Source organism: Tachypleus tridentatus, chromosome 6, assembly GCF_004210375.1.
Source record: "Tachypleus tridentatus isolate NWPU-2018 chromosome 6, ASM421037v1, whole genome shotgun sequence".
NCBI lineage: Eukaryota > Metazoa > Arthropoda > Merostomata > Xiphosura > Limulidae > Tachypleus > Tachypleus tridentatus.
The window spans coordinates 45,439,264-45,445,599 of record NC_134830.1 but is presented as its reverse complement, the minus strand read 5'-3'; positions in this window follow the sequence as shown (position 1 = coordinate 45,445,599).

The window sequence follows — 6,336 nt, the reverse complement described above, 5'->3', positions numbered from 1 at the left end:
TCCAACTTCGTTCCCGGTTACGTGTGCTTGTTTTCCACCACTACTAACTAATTCTATTTATACAACAACAATGACTTCAAACAGAATATTGTTCCCCACTCCTAACTAGCTCTATTTATACAACAACAATGACTTCAAACGAATATTGTTCCCCACTCTAACTAAGTCTATTTATACAACAACAATGAATTCACAGGAATATTGTTCCCCACTTCTAAGTAAGTCCATTTATACAGCAACAATGACTTCACAGGAATATTGTTCCCCCACTCCTAACTAAGTCTATTTATACAACAACAATGACTTCACAGGAATATTGTTTCCCCACTCCTAACTAAGTCTATTTATACAACAACAATGAATTCACAGGAATATTGTTCCACTCTAACTAAGTCTATTTCTACAACAACAACTAAGTTGTGACTTCGTAACAAGTTGTCTATTTATACAAATAAGTCTATTTATGCATCAACAATGATTCAAAGGAATATTGTTCCCCACCTCCTAACTAAGTCTATTTATACAACAACAACGACTTTACAGGAATATTGTTCCCCCTCTCTAACTAAGTCTATTTATACAACAACAATGAATTCACAGGAATATTGTTTCCCCACTCCTAACTAAATCTATTTATATAACAATAATGAATTCACAGGAATATTGTTTCCCACTCCTAACTAAGTCTATTTATACAACAACAACGACTTCAAACGAATATTGTTTCCCCACTCTAAATAAGTCTATTTATACAACAACAATGAATTCAAACGAATATTGTTCCCCACTCTAACTAAGTCTATTTATACAACAATGACTTCAAACGAATATTGTTCCCCAGTCCTAACTAAGTCTATTTATACAACAACAATGACTTCAAACGAATATTGTTCCCCACTCTAACTAAGTCTATTTATACAACAACAATAAATTCAAACGAATATTGTTCCCCACTCCTAACTAAGTCTATTTCTACAACAACTAAGTTGTGACTTCGTAACAAGTTGTCTATTTATACAACTAAGTCTATTTATACAACAACAATGAAATAAAACGAATATTGTGTCCCACTCCTAAGTCTATTTATACAACAACAATGAATTAAAACAGATATTTTTCCCCACTCCTAACTAAGTCTATTTATACAACAAGGACTTCAAACGAATATTGTTTCCCCACTCTAACTAACTCTATTTATACAACAACGACTTCAAACAAATATTGTTCCCCACTCTAACTAAGTCTATTTATACAACAACAACGACTTCACAGGAATATTGTTCCCCCACTCCTAACTAAGTCTATTTATACAACAACAACGACTTTACAGGAATATTGTTTCCCACTCTAACTAAATCTATTTATATAACAATAATGAATTCACAGGAATATTGTTTCCACTCCTAACTCAGTCTATTTATACAACAACAATGAATTCACAGGAATATTGTTCCCCACTCCTAACTCAGTCTATTTATACAACAACAATGAATTCACAGGAATATTGTTCCCCACTCCTAACTAAGTCTATTTATACAACAACAATGAATTCACAGGGAATATTGTTCCCCATTCCTAACTAAGTCTATTTCTACAACAAGAACTAAGTTGTGACTTCGTAACAAGTTGTCTATTTATACAACAACAAGGGAATTTACAGGAATATTGTTCCCCACTCTAACTAAGTCTATTTATACAAGAACAATAACTTCACAGGAATATTGTTTCCCCACTCCTAACTCAGTCTATTTATACAACAACAATGAATTCACAGGAATATTGTTCCCACACCTAACTATGTCTATTTATACAACAACGCGTTCACAGGAATATTGTCCCACACACCTAACTAAGTCTATTTATACAACAACAATGAATTCACAAGAATATTGTTTCCCCAATCCTAACTAAGTCTATTTATACAACAACAACGATTTCAAGGAATATTGTTTCCCCACTCCTAACTAAGTCTATTTCTACAACAACAACTAAGTTGGTGACTTCGTAACAAGTTGTCTATTTATACAACTAAGTCTATTTATACAACAACAATGAATTCAAACAAATATTGTTTCCCACTCCTAACGCAGTCTATTTATACAACAACAATGAATTCACAGGAATATTGTTCCCACAGCTAACTATGTCTATTTATACAACAACAATGAGTTCACAGGAATATTGTTCCCCACACCTAAGTCTATTTATACAACAACAATGAATTCACAAGAATATTGTTCCCATTCCTAACTAAGTCTATTTATACAACAATAACGACTTCACAGGAATATTGTTCCCCATTCCTAACTAAGTCTATTTATACAACAACAACGACTTTACAGGAATATTGTTCCCCACTCCTAACTAAGTCTATTTCTACAACAACAACTAAGTTGTGACTTCGTAACAAGTTGTCTATTTATACAACTAAGTCTATTTATACAACAACAATGAATTAAAACGAATATTGTTCCCCACTCCTAACTAAGTCTATTTATACAACAACAACTAAGTTGTGACTTCGTAACAAGTTCTCTATTTATACAACTAAGTCTATTTATACAACAACAATGAATTAAAACGAATATTGTTCCCCACTCCTAACTAAGTCTATTTATACAACAACAATGAATTAAAACAGAATATTGTTCCCCACTCTAACTAAGTCTATTTATACAACAACAATGAATTGAACAGATATTGTTCCCACTCCTAACTAAGTCTATTTATACAACAACAATGACTTCAAACGAATATTGTTCCCCACTCTAACTAAGTCTATTTATACAACAACAATGAATTCACAGGAATATTGTTTCCCCACTCCTAAGTAAGTCCATTTATACAGCAACAATGACTTCACAGGAATATTGTTCCCCACTCCTAACTAAGTCTATTTATACAACAACAATGACTTCACAGGAATATTGTTCCCCACTCTAACTAAGTCTATTTATACAACAACAATGAATTCACAGGAATATTGTTCCCCACTCCTAACTAAGTCTATTTCTACAACAACAAATAAGTTGTGACTTCGTAACAAGTTGTCTATTTATACAAATAAGTCTATTTATACATCAACAATGAATTCACAGGAATATTGTTCCCCACTCTAACTAAGTCTATTTATACAACAACAACGACTTTACAGGAATATTGTTCCCCCACTCCTAACTAAGTCTATTTATACAACAACAATGAATCACAGGAATATTGTTTCCCACTCCTAACTAAATCTATTTATATAAAATAATGAATTCACAGGAATATTCTCCACTCTAACTAAGTCTATTTCTACAACAACAACTAAGTTGTGACTTCGTAACAAGTTCTCTATTTATACAACTAAGTCTATTTATACAACAACAATGAATTTCAAACGAATATTGTTCCCCACTCCTAACTAAGTCTATTTATACAACAACAATGAATTCACAGGAATATTGTTCCCCTCCTAACTAAGTCTATTTATACAACAACAATGAATTCACAGGAATATTGTTCCCCACTCCTAACTAAGTCTATTTCTACAACAACAACTAAGTTGTGACTTCGTAACAAGTTGTCTATTTATACAACTAAGTCTATTTATACAACAACAATGAATTAAAACGAATATTGTTCCCCACTCTAACTAAGTCTATTTCTACAACAACAACTAAGTTGTGACTTCGTAACAAGTTCTCTATTTATACAACTAAGTCTATTTATACAACAACAATGAATTAAAACAGAATATTGTTCCCCACTCTAACTAAGTCTATTTATACAACAACAATGAATTAAAACGAATATTGTTCCCCACTCTAACTAAGTCTATTTATACAACAACAATGACTTCAAACGAATATTGTTCCCCACTCCTAACTAGTCTATTTATACAACAACAATGACTTCAAACGAATATTGTTCCCCACTCCTAACTAAGTCTATTTATACAACAACAATGAATTCACAGGAATATTGTTCCCCACTCCTAAGTAAGTCCATTTATACAGCAACAATGACTTCACAGGAATATTGTTTCCCCACTCTAACTAAGTCTATTTATACAACAACAATGACTTCACAGGAATATTGTTCCCCACTCCTAACTAAGTCTATTTATACAACAACAATGAATTCACAGGAATATTGTTTCCCCACTCCTAACTAAGTCTATTTCTACAACAACAACTAAGTTGTGAATTCGTAACAAGTTGTCTATTTATACAAATAAGTCTATTTATACATCAACAATGAATTCACAGGAATATTGTTCCCCACTCTAACTAAGTCTATTTATACAACAACAACGACTTTACAGGAATATTGTTCCCCACTCCTAACTAAGTCTATTTATACAACAACAATGAATTCACAGGAATATTGTTTCCCACTCTAACTAAATCTATTTATACAACAATAATGAATTCACAGGAATATTGTTTCCCACTCCTAACTAAGTCTATTTATACAACAACAACGACTTCAAACGAATATTGTTCCCCACTCTAACTAAGTCTATTTATACAACAACAATGAATTCAAACGAATATTGTTCCCCACTCTAACTAAGTCTATTTATACAACAATGACTTCAAACGAATATTGTTCCCCAGTCCTAACTAAGTCTATTTATACAACAACAATGACTTCAAACAGATATTGTTCCCCACTCCTAACTAAGTCTATTTATACAACAACAATGAATTCAAACGAATATTGTTCCCCACTCCTAACTAAGTCTATTTCTACAACAACTAAGTTGTGACTTCGTAACAAGTTGTCTATTTATACAACTAAGTCTATTTATACAACAACAATGAAATAAAACGAATATTGTGTCCCACTCCTAAGTCTATTTATACAACAACAATGAATTAAAACGAATATTTTTCCCCACTCCTAACTAAGTCTATTTATACAACAAGGACTTCAAACAGATATTGTTCCCCACTCTAACTAACTCTATTTATACAACAACAACGACTTCAAACAAATATTGTTCCCCACTCTAACTAAGTCTATTTATACAACAACAACGACTTCACAGGAATATTGTTCCCCACTCTAACTAAGTCTATTTATACAACAACAACGACTTTACAGGAATATTGTTCCCCACTCCTAACTAAGTCTATTTATACAACAACAATGAATTCACAGGAATATTGTTTCCCACTCCTAACTAAATCTATTTATATAACAATAATGAATTCACAGGAATATTGTTTCCCACTCTAACTCAGTCTATTTATACAACAACAATGAATTCACAGGAATATTGTTCCCCACTCCTAACTCAGTCTATTTATACAACAACAATGAATTCACAGGAATATTGTTCCCCACTCCTAACTAAGTCTATTTATACAACAACAATGAATTCAAAGGAATATTGTTCCCCACTCCTAACTAAGTCTATTTCTACAACAACAACTAAGTTGTGACTTCGTAACAAGTTGTCTATTTATACAACTAAGTCTATTTATACAACAACAATGAATTCAAACAAATATTGTTCCCCACTCCTAACTAAGTCTATTTATACAACAACAATGAATTCACAGGAATATTGTTCCCACAGCTAACTATGTCTATTTATACAACAACAATGAGTTCACAGGAATATTGTTCCCCACACCTAACTAAGTCTATTTATACAACAACAATGAATTCACAAGAATATTGTTCCCATTCCTAAGTCCATTTATACCACAACAATGACTTCACAGGAATATTGTTCCCCACTCCTAACTAAGTCTATTTATACAACAACAATGACTTTACAGGAATATTGTTCCCCACTCCTAACTAAGTCTATTTATACAACAACAATGAATTCACAGGAATATTGTTTCCCACTCCTAACTAAATCTATTTATACAACAATAATGAATTCACAGGAATATTGTTTCCTACTCTAACTAAGTCTATTTATACAACAACAATGAATTCACAGGAATATTGTTCCCCACTCTAACTCAGTCTATTTATACAACAACAATGAATTCACAAGAATATTGTTCCCCAATCCTAACTAAGTCTATTTATACAACAACAACGATTTCAAGGAATATTGTTCCCCACTCCTAACTAAGTCTATTTCTACAACAACAACTAAGTTGTGACTTCGTAACAAGTTGTCTATTTATACAACTAAGTCTATTTATACAACAACAATGAATTCAAACAAATATTGTTCCCCACTCCTAACTAAGTCTATTTATACAACAACAATGAATTCACAGGAATATTGTTCCACAGCTAACTAAGTCTATTTATACAACAACAATGACTTTACAGGAATATTGTTCCCCACTCCTAACTAAGTCTATTTATACAACAACA